We start from the raw sequence: 17,942 nt of genomic DNA on the forward strand, positions 1-17,942 counted from the left end.
ACGCATCCATATACATATGTAGTTATTAGGATAATAATAATATAATTTACATATGTGAATATGGTGCAAAGTTATTGGTAGGAGAATTGGTGGTATTTCTTCAGAAAACATTATGGTTCCTGTAGTATTGTCAAATTATTGGAGGTTCCCTTCCTCTGTGGCACTGCCTGCCTCTGTTCCTTCCTCCTTTCTTCTCTTCCTCCCTCCCTCAACAGATAACAGATAACAAATAGGAAATTAAAAAATGAACAGGGAAATGAAAGGAAAGTGTTATTTTTAGAGGCTGAATGTGTAAATCACAATAATAAATGTTAAGAACATCTGTCATATGTATTAGGTTTGGATATTCATGTTTTCTTGGATTTTAGGGGAAATGATTTAATAATTTACAAAATACTGAAAAGTGCCTAGCACACATAATGGAAATCTAGGAACAAAGCAAGGAACTTCTTACTAACTTCAGAGTAACTTTGTTTACCGTGAGTACTGTGACTTCAAAATCACTCCAGCAAATGGGTTTGAGAAGTGCTGGCCCTTGTACCAGAAAATGTTTGGTGTTTTTTTTATTGTAATTCACGAAAATGTGTCAGAAACCCAGAATCCAGCTTCATGTTTGTTTGTGTTCCCTCACCTCCATTTGAAAAGCTGGAAGGGAAAAAGTTGGCATTTCTCGAGGCCCTTTTCACTTTCTGCAGATGTTGAGCTTCTGGGCACATGTTTTCTGGAAACTAAATAGCTCAGGGATTTTTTTTTCTTTTTTTTTAAAGAAAAAAGCTTGTCATCTTCGGGACACTGGTTGGGTTACAACCATAATCAATAATGTCTGTAACTTGTCCCTTGGTAATTACCATTCTGTGTTTTATTTAAATGAGACAGCACTTTTCAGATCCTAACCATCTATCTACAGTGGCAGGTGCCAGTTAGTGACATTAACATATTGGCGGAGATTTTGATTATTCTCCACTTATGGGGAACAGAGGAGGGGAAAGGGAATTAGTTAGTCATTACGGAGGGCCTACTCTGTGCTGGGCACAGAGTCATCATAGCCGCATAGACTTCTCAGAGCAGCCCTTCCAGCAGATACTGTCTCCACTTAACATTGGAGGACATTGAGGATCAGATAATAAACTAGAAACATGGAAAACAAAAATGGTGGGTGTGGTGTTTGTATGCCCATGAGACTGGTGCCAGATGCCGTGCTGCCCTCAGTACTTCCAAAGAACATGTTCTCTGAAGGGAGCCAGAGATGGCTGATGGACAGGCATCAGGGCAGGATCCAACTTGATTTACATGTTTTGACTTTCAGTGCTTCAGCTACAAGACAAAGAATTTGGGCGTCAGTCTGCAGAGAAAGAAAGACTAGGTTTTGAAGGATGGCTGTGCTCTGGCCCTTGTTGCCCCTTCTGCTCTTTGGATAGCGCACTCCCGATGTGAGAAGTTGGGAACACATGGCAGCTCTGCTTTTCCATTCCTTTCGAGAACATCAGCTTAGCACAGCCATCATTTGTTGAGTTACGTACCCTATACACATCTACTATTTGCAATTATTATTGTCACCTACCATTTGGAAAAACTGAGACTTATAAAGATGAAGCAACTTGCCCAAGGACCAGACCTAAAAAGGTTATACCCAGAATTTTAACCCTAATCAAACTCCCAGGCCTTTGTCTTTTTTGTTACAATATGCAAATTTGGTTTACTCAAATCATTCTTCTCAATACATACCTCAGTCTCTCCATCTCTTATATTTCTTGGATGGCAGTGATAAAGGTTCTTCATAATATTTATATTTTTAACCTTTGAAACTCATTTCTAATGCTTTAGATTAATTTTGAAAAGTAGCTCTCCTCAGTACCACAAACTTTGATTTTCTTTTATACTTGCTAAATTTATTTATCTAAAAATTAAAAGCTATATTTTTTTCAATGTTACCACTTTTATAAAGTACTGATTTTGGGGCTCAGGTTTGGAGTCTAACAAATTTGGATTCAGATCCAAAGTACACCCTGCTGTTATATTAACAGTTGGGAACTCTACTTGCTGGGTGACCTTGAACAACTTATTTAAGCTTGTTAAGCCTCCATTTCCTATCACAGGAGTTTCAATATTAAGTTAGATACAATATATAAATGTCATCCTCGACCAATAGTTGATACTCCGTAAAAGATCACTATATCATTAGCATTATTAATAAAATAACAATTCAGTAAACGTTTATTGAATTCCTGTGTGGCAAGCACCATATAAAGTTATAAAGGAAACTTCAGAAGTAAACCATGCTCCCTGATCTTTAGGAGTTTACATCCTAATTTGGGAAATTAGGTAAACACGCCAAAAGGTCATAATATAAATCATCATAATAAAAGTGTTATATGCATATACATACGTACATAAATATCTATGTATGCCTATAACACAAGCAACTCTGGTGGTTCAGAAGGGGACGAGATCATTTTTATTTGAAGGGGTGCGGAAAGCCTTCATGAAAATGGTGGTATTCGAGATGTGACTTGAAGGAGAGGCTGAAATGTAGTTTGAGTCAGGACATCACAGAAGCAGCTACATGAACAACCACTTGGTAGCAGAAAATGCAGGCTGTACTCTTGAAACAGCGTTTGGTTTGTCTTGTTTCTAAGAGTGGTGTGCAGGCAACACGGGGTATGCGGCTGAAGGAGAAGACTAGTCTCATTGATGAGTCCTGGAATGCCAGGCTGAGAGTTTTTCTCAATTTGTGGGGTATTGAATAACGTAGGGACATTGTCTGATGGGTGATGTTTTAGGACATTTTGGGGACAGTAGTATAGGGCTGTTCTATTATTAAAATATCTATATGAAATTATTTTAAAATCTTTATACCCAAGTCTATTTTGCGTTGTGAAATGTTATTTTAATTGTGTTTCCAGAAAACACCTGTAACTTGGACTCATTTACAAAGATGACATGGTGTATACACTCTTTGAAAACAGGCACCGTTCAGTTTGATCTGTATAGCATTTGCCAAAGCACCATGTACAGAAGTTAGAGATATAAATGTAATTAGTGATCTTGGCTTCCACTGAGCTAAAGAACTCATGATGACAATGGTTTCTGCTCTCCAAATTCAGATACAGTGGTCATTAGCAGCTGTTGTTCCTTAGATCGCTAAGCAACACAGATGATTTGAAGGAGATGGAGCTAGACCATCCATTTTCGTAGAGCCAGAACCAAGACAGAAAGCCAGCACCAAGCAGGACAGGTTTGAGTGTTAGGGACATCTCTGGTTACTAATGTCTGCATCCCCAAGAAACTCCCTCTGGACTCAGAGACTGAGGGATGGAGCGACTGCTGCCCTCCCAAGGGGGACGCGTCACTAAATGTGGCAGTGGCAGAGGTAGATGACAGAAAGGCGTGTGGTATCCAGAGCTCCATCTTGTTAGATCAGAGTGCCTAAAGCTTTCCCATAGGCCTCATATGCCTGCTCCTCTCCCCACTCCTGGAACACACTCCCGTGGCATGGTGCAGCAGAAAAAGCGCAGATATTGGTGTCGGACAAGTCTGAATTCTTATCCTGGTTTCTCTCACCTACCATTGTGTGACCTTCAGCAAATTTGTCTTATTCATGAACTGGAGATTAAGAAAAAAAGATCTACCTCTTCTGAGGCAGTGCATGTAGAGGTCAAAATCACAAATTCTGGAATCAAACTGCTTGTGTTTGAAGCCCAGATCTCCCACCTCCCAGCTGTGTGAACTTGAGCCAGTCTATCTATGCCTCAGTTTTTTTAGCTGTAACATGGAGATCACATGAGTATTATTATGAGTATGAAATGGGTTAACACATGTAACTCTCAGAGTAGTACCCAGCAATACTATGTGTGTTGGCTACCAATAGTCCTCCCAAGGTTTTAATGATTAATCAAGATAACCTATTTAAAGCACTTAGCAACATATTTTTATTTGTTGGTGGACTCCAGGGCTGATAAAATATTAGAGGTGGACAGAGGCCACCTAGTTCAATCCACTCACCCACAAAAATTGGGGAGTCTGAATAGCAAGAATGGTGAAAATCAGAGCTCTGTTCTTGGAATCAAGTTAATGATTCTTACCTTTGAGGACTCTTCCATTTCTTCCAGCAGGTTAACACTAGTTAATATTTTCTATGTACCCAGCACTATGTTAGGTACATTTATTTATGTGTTACTTCATTTAATGCTCACCATGGTAGTACTTACTTTAAACATAGGTACTATCATATCATTAAACCCACTTTATAAATGAGACATATGATGTTTGGTGAGATTATATGTCAGACTTGTATTAACTTTTAAAAATCCATCAATATAATTAATGTTCACAATAAACTTATGAAGGAGACTTGGACGTAAGAAAGATTAGATGACCAATGTGGAGTCCCACGGTCAGGGCCTGTGCATTTAGGCCTTTTGTTATATACCATTATCCTAACACATGAATGAATCTTTAAAGATTTTTTTTAGTCATAGTGATTCAATATTAAAAGAGTCAAAATTTTCTCAAAACTTTTATCCTCAATTTCATTGTTTCTGGTTTGATGGGAAGCTTTGTGTTCCAGTGTGATAATGGTTTCAGTGTATGGTGTAGGAAATTGTGTTTGTCCTGTTAAGCTTGAAATGTTATGGAGAGGTGGGTGGCAGCAGAAGGGATTCAGAGATATTTCTGTTCTGAAGCCATGTTTCTTGCCTCTGTAACGCACACGACATGGTGCTGCAGGCACCTGCCTTTACGTGGAACCACGCTCTGGCTCTAGATCTGCAAACTACCGTGCACGGAGGCGAGGGGGCTGCTAGTTCTCAGGCGTGTTTCTTAAATGGGACCTAGCCCTTGATTTGGGGGAGCAGTGAACACACTGTAATTGTGTATAAAATGCTGTATGTATATATGTATGTATGTATAATACATATCTTATCTTCTGATACGAGCCTCCAGGGCTTTATCAGGCTGTCAGAGATGTCCAAGGTCCCCTAAAAGTTAAGAACTACTTTCTGTGGGTTTATGAATGTATTTAAACTCCTCCTCATGACTCTTAGAATCTTTCTTTACTTAGGTATTCTCATTCATGTTTATTCATTCATATCCTCCCTCCCTCTTTCCGTAGGCCCCTCCCTCGGTCCCAGCGTTCCTTTTTGTCTCTGTTTCCGTTTACCCCTCCCCTTTGCAAACTGATAAGGAGATCCTGATGCTGAGATGACAGCAAAGACCTAGGGGTCTAAAAACCAACTAGTTTTTCCTCCATCTCCTTTTCCCTCTCTCTCCATTCTCCCTCTGAGTCTTCTCCTCCCGGCCCTTTTCTCTCTTTTTCTTTCCGTGTCTCCTCTCCCTCCATCCCCCATTGCTCATTATCCCCGTGGCTTCTCTGATCCAGTTACCTTATCTGAAAAAAACGTTGACTTATTCCTTCCGACCATTCTGAGCTGTTGTGAGAATCAAATGGATGAGCATGCACTTTGGAGACAATAAATCCCTTCATACATATGAGGAAAACATAACATGCGCAGATTACACGGGCTATGTAGACACCTTGTTATTGGAGATGGTTATGTCTGCTTGTAGCATCGCTTTGCCAGTCTAATATACTTACTCTGTGTGTGGAAAACCAAATAAGAGTTTTATACTTCTTTTCTGAGTTTCCTGTAGAAACAATAGCAAAAATAAATAATTTAAAAAGCCAACAGTATGAAATGGGCTCCTAACTAATTATTACAGAGTATTACTCCATACCTAATGCTGTTTTTCAAAATATTTTAATAAGCTCTGAGTATTGTCAAGAATCATCCCATTCATTTGTGTAATTTGCTGTTGTTTGGACTTGTATAATGAGTAGACCTATTCACTGTCCTTCAAGAGTTAAGACAATATGCATGAAATTGTATCTCCAAGCCTCAGTTTTCTTGTCTGTAAGATTGAAAGAATGATACTCAGTATGATACCTTGTAAGAATTAAATATAAGCATGTGTTAAGTCCTCAGTAAGTGATAGCTGCTCTTCTAGCATAGATGCCAATAATATTTATTGATTGTGCACAGCAAAAGGACAAGAGGTGTACTGATAATTTCTGTTCACATTCACCCTTTCAAATAGTATATGTGGTAACACATCTGGGAGCTTAAGCAATTTGCTCCAGTTGGTAAATGACGCATCTAAGATCTGAACCTATTACTTCAAGTTTAACGCTCTGGTGGCCACAGGACCACTAATTTGATTCATCACATTAAATAGTGGCATTCCTAGACGACAGGGGAGAGTTAAGCATATTGATTATATGTCAATGTGCTCTTTATGGTATCTACATGCATGTTGATGTATAGCTTCAATTACTACCAGACACGAAAAGGAAAATTAAAAATCTGTGTTCAAAGACAAAACTTCATTGGTTTCTAAGACCAGTGGAGTAGCCAATAGAACTCCGACTTGATTTTCCCAGCTGAACATTTCCATTCATACAGGTTGGGAAGGCAAGTTCTTGTGTGAGTGTTATGATCTTAACCTGGAGTTCGGAGGATTATTGTAACAGACTTCGGGAAATCATAAGGAATATCATTCTGATGCAAGATATTTTAAAATATGTGAAATGAAGTTCTATATGCAGTACTATTTAAACTATTTCTGAGAATGCCAGTTTTCACTCAGCAGGCTGGTTACTTTTTTAGTTATATTATGACAGATGTAGTTTGAAAATCACTGGCAGTAAAATTACTTTTTTTTTTTTTTGGTAAAAACAGAATCATAGAGATTTCTCTGCAGACCAGGTACATTTAAAACTCTAGACAGTCTTTTTGTGGACATTTCTTTCTCAGAGAACATGAGTGAGTGAAAGCATGTGTGTGTGTGTGTGTGTGTGTGTGTGTGTGTGTGTGTGTGTGTAGTGTGTATATATATTTTGGTCTATAATAAATTTGAAATTTTTTGTATGAATACATTTTTATCTCTTTTGCTTCTAACCTCTGTAATGCGCCCCCCCATCCAGCTTTCTGGAACATTCTGTTATATCCTTCCGGACCTAGCTTCAACTCTTCTGAGCACATCTCTTGCCCCTGTTTCCCAACGAATAACTGAATTGGCTTCTATGATTCCTTCATTTCTTTCACAAATTATGGCTTTAAAATAACTTTATGTTATGCTTTGTGTTGTATTTATTTTTATTCATGTTTCCATACTTTGAGATGCTCAATGCTCTCATTTGAGATGTTGAGCATCTCAGAGTCAGGGTGTTCTAGTCTAACTCAAGACAATTTTGTCATACCCAGTTCTTCAGTTATTTTTGGAAGATATTGTCCAGACATCATGTGAAATTTATGATGATGAGGTTACAATGACTCAAATCTGAGCATTTGGTTACTTAATAACCATTTATCAAAACAGGCAAAACAGTCCATGTGTACCCTGTTCTGTAAGCTCAGTATTTTGAGTGTATGAAACCTTGGTGAAAGGTTCAGCACTGCCCCATGGGATTCTGTGTCCTCAGGCTGACATGCTTCAAGCAAACCCTCCTCAACCAATGGCTGGACTCGAGGTCCCTTAAGAACAAGTCATTGGGGTATAGGTTACAGGCCTCACTGTAACCTTGTTCATTCAAGGGTGGGATGTTATCTCCAAACTATTTTAGTCTATCCACAGAGCTTGAATTTTATTTTTTTTAAGATTTTATTGGGGAATTGAGGGTAGGGAACAGTGCCAGGGAATCTGGGAAGGGGAACAGATAGGCTGCCAGTCCTTGCTCTTCAGTCCAGCTGTGAGGATGTCGCCCCACTGGCCCATGTTGGTATTATCATTGCGCTCTTCCTGGGTGAGGCAGTTGCTTGCCGGCCATTGGACGGCCACTCATGGTGGCTCACGGCGGCTCACAAAATCTCACACCAGCTGCCGACCAGCCCCACTGCAGCCTATGTCGTTGCCTACAACTCACAGCAGCCCAGCTCCAGGTCGAGCTGTTGTTCACCATTTCAGCTGTAGAGGGCGCACCGTCACTGGCCCTCATGTGGCATCTGAACTGGGACCCTGCTGCTCAGAGCTGGTGTCCATGCCAGCTCTTAACCATCACGCCACTCAGCTGGCCCTTGAAAATCTTTAATGTCACCAATAAAGAGTCCATTTTTAGCATTCATCATGCTAATTAACAGTCACTACTTTCATCAATAAAAAAATCATTTTTTTATATACACAATGCTAATTAAGTCAGTTGGTAATTAACACAGAGATAGCAAAGACTTTCAGCAGCCTCTTTGGAGTGGGACCTTTCTGATTAAATGCTAGTGACTACCCAGGACTTCCTCCCTTCCTCATTTCTTCTTTCCTTGAGCAAGTATTTATTGAACATCTTCCATGTGTAGCAGACCTGGAAAATAAGGATAAAAGAGCTTACTTGACTTGCTCCAAATCCTAAAACCAGGATTAAAGTCAATCTTCCCCTCCCCCATATTTCAAAGCAGTATCAGGAAATAGAAAGCTTATGAAAGCATAGGGCAGTTAAATAAACTGTAGTCCTGACATAGCTATGTATTCCAAAATAACTTGTGCCATTTCCTCTCTAAGGGAGGCAGGGTTTGTGTTGATATAACCAGAACCTCTCTGCTGAGTAAATTGTGTATTGTGTTTTTAGTTCAATGATCCCCATTTTTTAAAGGATTCTTTCAGTAGTGCCAGGAGAAACTGTACTTTTCTATCGAGATTTTTTTTATTGAGACTTCAGATTTAGCTTTTTCTCACACTGGGGTGCACAGAAGCACTTTTCACACTGAGAAGCAGCTTATAATTCCAGAGATCTCTTCAAAGCAGAATGCTATGTTCTCACGGACACCAAAATTGAGCATTCTTGGATAGAGATAGCACACCTGAGGCCCCATCTTGCAATTTAAAATGAACTTCTGACATTTCCAATTAAAGAACAAAACAATATCTTTGAGTAGGTGACAGTGGCCTCTTCCTTCACATGTGTCTTTGGCACATTGGGTTTGCTCAGTTACTAAAATGAATGAAGAGACTCAGTCAAAACTATGTGACAAACCTTTTGGTCTTTCACAAAGAAAACTTTGTTCCTCTTCTCTCTTGCTCCTCATCACATGATTACTTGGGGGGTCCCCTTTTCATTTTTCCTGGGTGAAGTCTAGAATACAGATATAGGAATCCAGTAGACACTTTATTCAAACCACATGATCGGGCTCCTTCTGCCATTCCATTTTCAGAAAAGACTTGTGACTCCAATATGAGAGAGAACATGCTTCTTTGTAGCTGGGACTTTTTAGTCATGAAAGAAGCCTTAGAGATCATTTAGTTACCTCGTAATTTTCAACTGAATGACCAGAGAGATTAAGTGACTTGCCCAAGGCCATGCTACTAACGAGAAATTACACAAAGAGTTAATATATAGGGGGCACTCACTGCTGTAAGTGCCTTACAGGTGTTAATAACTTAACCCTAAAAACAACACTGAGGATTGGCACTATTGTTACCTTAATTTGCAGATGATGACACAAGCACAAAAAGAGTGAGCACCTAGCTCAGAACTCCACAGCAGGCAACTGGCTTCCTTGGCAGAATGGCTCCAGTGTGCTGTTAACACAGGGATGGTCCTTGTCCCTGTACTGCATTTTTTGCGGTCTCCTGAAGGGGTTAAGACCACCTGAAATTAATTTCACTGGATAGCAGTATTAGCTGGGAGAGAGAGGTGGAGTATGTGATTATGATTTTTTTTCTTGTGACTTTATACTGTTTACTGAAAAGATTTTACTGAATATTGTATTTACAATTAGCACTTAATTCGTGATAGTGAACAGGTAATGACAGATAAAGAAAAACAGCATTTAATTCCCAAATCATTTGGTTCTGTGATGCCTTCTGTTATGTTCCTAACATCAGATCTTTTCAGATAAAAAGTAAAACTACATATGACATTCACTACAAGTGATGATAACAAAATCCTACCCATTTTTGATGCACAGATTGGAAATTCTTATAGTGTGATTTTAACATAATATAATTGTAACACTATATATAAACTCACATATAACGTATCTGCTACACGCAAGGCATAGTCATTTCTTTAAGGCTTTGCTACTAGTTAGAGGCATGACAAAACTATTCAGTGGTATTAATATATTTATGTTTATATTTTGAAGTTTTTTTTAAAGATTTTTATTGGGGAATTGGGGGGATGGGAACAGCACTGGGGAATTGGGGTAAGGGGACCAGACAAGTTGCTGTCATTTTGTTCTTCAGTCTAGTTGTGGAGGATGTTGCTTCACTGGCCCAATTTGGCACCATCATTGTGCTCTTCCCGGGCGAGGCAGATCAGTCCCCGGCTTCTGGATGGCCGCTCACTGCGGCTGCTGGCCGCTCACGCTGGCTGCTGGCTACACACGGTAGCCCATGGCAACCCACTGCCACAGGGGCTGCAGCCTACACCGTCGCCGGCAACTCACAGCAGCCCAGCTCCAGGTTGAGCTGTTGTTCAGCATCTTAGCTGTAGAGGGCAGTGTCACTGGCCCTCATATGTGGGATCCGAACTGGGGCCCTCTGGCGTCCCAAGCCAGCTCTTAACCAACGCGCCAGTTGGCCAGCCCTTGAAGTCTTCTTCTTCTTCTTTTTTTTTTTTTGAAGAGACTTAAGAATACTCTCAAAATGACAGCAGAAACCCTTGGTCCAGTCCTGTGGTGCCATTTCCGGGGGATAAAGCAGCAACTTGGGAAAGCAGCTCCCTGCTGTGCTGTGCTGTCTGTTATTCTCTCCGCTCTGCCTTTCCGGCTATTGAAATACTTCTCTTCCTTTAACACAGGCCCCTCCAATCCCGCCTCTTTCCTAACTCTTGCCTCGAAGCTTCCAGTCAACAGTGGTCTAGTACTTCCTACGAACTTCTGTTTTGAATTACAGTCTTTCCCCCTTATCTTACACACTCTCCATCAAAGAGAAGGGGAGTTGTAGGTATGGCATGGGGAGCTGGAGTGAAAGCAAGGCAAAATAAAAGAAACTGCAATAATATGTACTATTTTATGGCAACAATGAATGCAGAGGAACGGCAATACATTTTGTACATTCAGGTTTCATGATGATGTGAAATTAAAATAAATAAATAAATAATAAATAAATAAATAATAAAGAATAAATAAATAAATAAATAAATAAATTCATTAATTCATTAATAAGTGGAATAGTGACTCGGCCTGACAAGCAGGTGACTTCCCTCCTAGCTCTAACTCAGGGCTCCCCGGGCAGCCCTTTCTGTATATAAGACAAGTCTCACCATTAGGACCCCCTACCTTACAATGAAATAAAGTCTGTTTCTCTGAATCGTCTGCTCACTGGCCTGTCTCACCTTTTGAAGCCCCATGGAACAACCTGGATGGTTTCCCAATGCAGGAAGCTATTTTTCAGTTCTCTGACTCCTCCTTTCTTGAGACTTAGAGTCTTCATCTTTCATAGCAGGGATGTTAGTCCATGCCACCATACTGGCCACACACATCTGACTTCATCTGAGATGTCCTATGTTTTTACCGTGTGGCACCTGCACCAAATAATGTATTTAGGGTGTACTTTTAACTTCTGGCAAGCAGAGCAGGAATTTTGTATACTGTTTCTACTTTAATGCACTGGCCTTGGGGTTGATGTAAAGCCACCTCGTGGTCAGTTGTCTCATCTGTAAAGGGAGTAGGTTAAACTATTTTTAGGTAGGCAAAAACACTGCACAATGACATATACTGTCCCCCTCCCATGACCGCAACAGACATTGGTTAAGAGACTGTGGCATTTTGATTTTAAAGATTTTATTGGGAAATTGGGGGAGGGGAACAGACAAATTGCTGTCCTTTTGTTCTTTAGTCTAGTTGTGGAGGATGTCGCTTCACTGGCTCATGTTGGTATTATCATTGTGCTCTTCCTGGGTGAGGCAGTTGCTCGCTGGCCATTGGGCGGCTGCTCACCACAGCTTGTGAAAGCTCACACCCGCTGCTGGCCAGTCCCACTGCAGCCTACGCCATTGCTGGTTGACTCCCGGCAGCCCAGCTCCAGGTCAAACTGTTGTTCACCATCTTAGCTGTAGAGGGCAGCATCACTGGCCCTCATTTGGGATCCGAACCAGGGCCCTGCTGCTCAGAGCTGGCGTCCCAAGCCAACTCCTAACCAAACGCACCACTCGGCTGACCCGGCATGTTGTTTTTAACTGAGATTAATATGGGCTTTCAGTCTTTAAGACACAACTCTAAGTAACCTCTTCGAATTGGATTTGCCATCTTGGAATCAGGTTATTATTAAAATGCTTCCAATTGTATTAGCACATACAGTGGTTATTTATTATAGTTAATTACATACAAACATTTTGGCCTTCAGAAGATTATAAATACTATAGACCAGCAACTAGCACTTATATATCTTTGCCTCTTGCTCACCAGATAGTGGCTAATATAATGCCTTTCCAATGTTAGATATAAGTAACTATTTGTATATTTTGAGATAACAGAGGAGCAGAAATTAACATGATTTTGGGTACTCTTTAAGACTGTTATCAATTTCCTAGGCATTTGAATACATGTTAGTTTTCATGATAAAATATATTTAAATGAACATAAGTATTCATAAATACTTAGGTTATAAAGTCCAAATTATTTTTTCAAAACTTAAGTCTTTAGTGTTTTGCTTGATTTCTCAGTTATCCCTGATTTCAATAGTTTCCTCACGTACACCCATGTAATATTTTATTTAATCAAAGTTATATAAAATGTAGTTCAAAATAAATTTTATTTACTTCAAATGGAGACTATTTCAAACACCTATCATTTTGTTTTAAAATTTTTAAAAACCATCATACTTTCCCTCTGTAACCCCTAATTCATTTCCCCATGTCTTTAATTGTCCATAGCACGTAGTTTTATAATGTTAAATTGTCCCTATTTAAGCATTTTTGTAGCATATGCTCTTTCTTCAGCAAGTGTGACATTTTCTATATTTCAACACTTTTTTCCCCCAGTTTTTCCAAAACGACAAATTGGTTGATTTAAAGAGCACATCATCTTCCTATTTTGCAAATCAAACTACCAGTACATTTTACATGTGAAATCTGTATATATGGTATATTAGGAAACTTTCTTCGATGCTTTCATGTAGGATTCAGAGAGCTGGCAATGTTTCTAAATGAGATGAGTCATGATGTTATTGTCACTCAGGGTCTCTGAATCATACTCTGTACATTTTCATTAGTAATCATAGACTAAGAGTTGAAACATTTGACTCAATACATGGAACTATTTTTGAAAAGAGTTCTTTCCTCAGAGAGTGATAAAAATTAGTGTTACTTTAGAGAATGACATTAATGAGTAAAGAAAGATTCAGTGCTGCATGGGCAGGCAAATCTCTTACAACTTCAATTAACTTCGGGAGGAACTGAGAAAATGAAATCAGGATTTTATTGTTTATGGATACTTTGCCTTGAAATTCAGGATTTCCCAATTAGGGTGAAATATCAAACAAGTGCAAATTAGCACCTCACCTTATCAAATGGGTGCAAATGAAATAGCCTACTAGCAATTACATTAAAACACAACGATCTGGTATTCAGTAATTCATTCCTTTTTGTATTCATTAACATACGTTTACTGAGTCATCCCTGGAAAAGGCTTTGTGTGTGTGTAATGGGCTCTGTATATTTAAAGATGGGAGGAAGGATTTCTGACCTCAAGGAACTCAAATATACTAATCCTGATGGAGACACATAAATGGCAATGAGTGTGGGGTGAGGAAGACAGAAGAAATGATGAAAGACAAGATTTGTAAGAGGAGATGGTTAGCTAGTCAGGGAAATGTGGTGTTCCAAGTAAAGAATTTAGCCTGGAGAAATCATAGGTTGAAGAACTCCAAGAATGTCTGGAATGGGAAGGGGTATAGCATAGAAGGGATTAGGTTCAGAACACAAGGCTGTTTAGTAGGAAACACATTACAATAACACTCAGCGATGAAGTCAGAATTCCCCCACCGGCTTGAACAGGCAAACCTGTGATACAAGATTACCTGTTAGCCTCACTCTTATCTGCAAAATGGTGTCCCATTGGACATCTAAGTCTCCTTATCTTACAAAAGTAATTCTACTTCTGTGACTGACTTTAATTTAGTAAATTAAAGGAAAAACATTAGAATATTGTTTAATGTTTTAAGGAATCTGGGGCAATATTCATCACATTGGTCTTGGCTGCTAAATGTGTCCCAGAGTACTTGTGTTTTTAAAATAAAAAGATCACTCTGAAAGCAACTTTTAATTAGATACTAAGACGTTAACTCCAATGACACACATACTACATGCTTTTGAATCATTATTTAGCAACATGAACAATGCTAAAAGATCAATATTGGTACAATTATGAAAGTTCGTGTTGGTAAACACAGTTAATTTAAATTGGCAAGGATATTTTTGTTACTGTTGCTATGTTTTGCTTCCATAATTAGGTCATCTTGAGCTGCATTTTCTAAATTGCATAACAGGTGTGCTCACCTGTGTAATAAATGTCTTAAATCTCATTATAAATGGGAAATTAAAGGGAAATATATGCATCTATATGTTGCTCTAGAAATTTTGGGACGTGATATTACAATTCTTTCAGAAAAGTGTGGATTGAAATGTATGTGAAATAGAACAGTACTATTCTTGATAGGTGAAAGTCAGATTTTCCAGTTTATGGCATTAAGGTTTAAATATGCTTGGTTTTCTTTGCAAGATGGTCTATCCTTCTAAATTTAGTCATCTAATTATGATTTCCATTCATGGGAAATGACTTTTTTAAAGAGCACACAAGACAGGCTTTTACACATACAAGCTTTGATTGGATTAATTGGATTTGCATAAATGTGTTGTGAATGTGCTAGTGTCTTGGCTTCATTCATGTGGAAGGGAGAACTTAAAGGAATTTAAAAGAGGAAACACATTATAGGTTGCAAAGAAAGCTTGTAAAAGCAATCAGATTCATGGCGTGGCAAGAACAACCCAGAAGGAGCTACAGCGGTGAAAACTTGGGCGACGTAGAAGTTGGCCATGTCTGGAAAAGCTGGGCATGGGGGAAAAAAGAGGTGGGAGAGTCAGACAGACCACACAATTTAGGTTTTTGGTTTCCCCAAAGAAAAAAGATTTCAAGCAGTGCTGGCACCTGATGAGGGTGTGATAGCAGAGACTGGGGGAGCTGGTGGTACATTTAGGACCAAGAAGGCCACGGCGTGGATGGCAGCTGGGATTGTGGCAGGCAGGCTTTTCTGGCTCCCAGAGACCAGTGCTAAGCCAGGGCCATTGAGGAGATGACAGCCTGGAATGAGGATGCTGAGAAATACGGCAAAGCTGGGCAGCCTGGTCAGAATCAGCAAGGCCAGAGGACAGCACAGGCGGTGACGTGAGGCTCCCCACATACGCAGTCAGGGGTGCTGGGGGTCAGCAGCCCACATTAGGATCACCAGCAGCCGAGACAGGAACCCTTCCCATCAGGCAGCAGTCAGTGGCTCAGAAATTGATTATGAGCAGAGTCTAAACAGATGTGAGGTAATAGAATTCAGAAGACCTTAATGTGGAACCAAATTTCTGACCTTACTGCTGTTAGTGCAGAACTGACCTGCCGAACATTCGCTCTGGCATTCATGGATTAAATAATGTGACATCACATGCCAACAAAAGCAACAACATGACCCCTTACATCTGCGTAAAGCTGTCATTCACAGAATGGGCCACAGCACTCGCGTGGCATGGGCGTTGTCATCATTTAGAGATGATGAAAGCCAGGCTCAGAAATATTAGATTTGCTCATAGTCTTGCAATCAAAACAGTGGCAGAGGTTAGATTAGAACCTGTCCCTGATGGTTTAAACTTCTGTTGAAGCTCTTTGCAGCGAGTGAAGAAAAGGGCAACCGGGGTGAAGATACGTGAGAAGAGCTCCGCTGACCTCAGGAAGTTTGCAGTCCAGTCAGGAGTCCAGCCATCACAGTTTGAAACTCATCCCAGTACTAGAGGAGTGCCTGGGATGCCTGGGACGGGGCGGGTGCTCAGTCACTGGTGGCTGTATTAATGAGGGAAATGCTGCGATAGCCCAGTGAAGAAAATAAGCAGCGTGAATTCAGGCTACAGAGAAGGCGTCTCCAACAACATGGCGTTTTCACTACTCAGTAACAGGAGACTGCCACGAGGGGTGGGCATGTTTGGATTTGGTTGGAAGGGAGAGAGAACTAATATTTATTGAGGTAGATTTAGAATCAAACATACCTGTGTGTGGATCCTGAACCTATTACTAATTAGTGTAATATGGGGCCAGTTATTTGATGTCCTTGATTCTGTTTTCTTATAGGAGGTGCTCATTGATAGAAGTCAGTGCTTTTGGGGGAGAGTGGGGAGGGAGAGGAGGGCTAATTTAATTTTCACAACAGTTCTATCATTTTGTATTATCATCACCCTTTTGTGAAAGAAGAAACTGAGCCTCAAAAACATTAAGTAGGGCCGGCCGAGTGGTGCATTGATTAAGAGCTGGCTTGGGACACCAGAGGGCCCCGGTTCGGATCCCACATATGAGGGCCAGTGGCACTGCCCTCTACAGCTAAGATGCTGAACAACAGCTCAGCCTGGAGCTGGGCTGCCGTGAGTCGCAGGCGACAGGGCGACGGCGTAGGCTGCAGCCCCTGGGGCAGTGGGTTGCCATGGGCTACCGTGTGTAGCCAGCAGCCAGCGTGAGCGGCCAGCAGCCGCAGTGAGCGGCCATCCAGAAGCCGGCGACTGATCTGCCTCGCCCGGGAAGAGCGCAATGATGGTGCCAACTTGGGCCAGTGAAGCAACATCCTCCACAACTAGACTGAAGAACAAAAGGACAGCAACTTGTCTGTTCCCCTTCCCCCAATTCCCCAATAAATATCTTTTAAAAAAAATAAAAAAGTAGTAACTTGCATAGCGTTAAGTAATTTGAAACCAGCCGGTCTTCCTGGCCCCAAAATCCTTTCTTCTCCTCCCACCCCCACCCCCACCCCAGTGAGGCATGTGTACAGAGGGCCCAGGGGGAGTTTTGAAAAGAAGGAGCATACTTCTTCCACTTAGTCCATTTGATTGTATTAGGGAGTTCCTACAAAAAGAAAAAAAGGAGCAAGTGGGGAGAACAGTAATTTATGTGTAACTGAAACATGTCCAAATGCAACAATGAACCATCTTTGATGCAGAGAAGGAGGTTTAGGGGATAGAATAAAAATTCCATATGAACATTAAATCACTGAGATGCCAATTGGAAATTTTGCACTTATTACAAAGTCCAGTGAAATAGATCAAATGATATAAACATACTCAACTAGTGAATCAAGACAATATTGAGTTGAAATAAACAACCAGAAAAATTTATGTCTAGTGGGTGTTTTGAATTAGGAGAAAACAGCTAAACCAATAAGAACATTAAATAGGATAGAGATGAAAGAAAAATTGGGTGTTAGTTCCTTCCCTTAGTATTATCTGGGATTTATTTGTATTTATCTCTTCTTATCTCCTTTTGTTAATTCTACTTTCCCCGAATTATTATCAAGTGATGTATGATCTCAGATAAGTAGATAGGATAAAAAGGAAAATGTGAGACGTTGTGGATTTCATAGCCCCATAAAAGAGGAGGCTGTCCTGTGACTGGATATGTGCTATCAATAAAGTTTTTTTTAATATATTAAAGTATTGGCAAAGGCATGAATTCTGAGCCACACAGATTGTCTGTATATGAGCGTGTGGAGGGGTGATGAAACGTTGCCACCAAGGCATGGCTGTGGTGTCAGGTCCACAAGGGTCCCAGCCAGATCCTGTGTTTGCCATAGCTAACACCATTCACTCAGAAGGCAGCTATTCAGTTTGTGAATCAAATAAGCCAAGCCTCTTTTCTTTTTCCTATATCTCCCTAAAATACTCACCCACCACACCAGAGTTTCATTTGTATTTATTCCATCCACAAATGCATGCCCAG

At 40.3% G+C, this 17,942-nt stretch overlaps 1 protein-coding gene across 3 annotated transcripts in view; it reads left to right on the plus strand.

Moving 5' to 3' along the window:
• Positions 1-17,942, plus strand: part of PLPPR5 (phospholipid phosphatase related 5) — a 105,728-nt gene that overhangs the window by 2,238 nt on the left and 85,548 nt on the right. The gene's annotated exons all lie outside the window — the stretch shown is intronic.

Source organism: Hipposideros armiger, unplaced genomic scaffold (genome assembly GCF_001890085.2).
Source record: "Hipposideros armiger isolate ML-2016 unplaced genomic scaffold, ASM189008v1 scaffold_127, whole genome shotgun sequence".
Classification (NCBI taxonomy): Eukaryota; Metazoa; Chordata; class Mammalia; order Chiroptera; family Hipposideridae; genus Hipposideros; species Hipposideros armiger.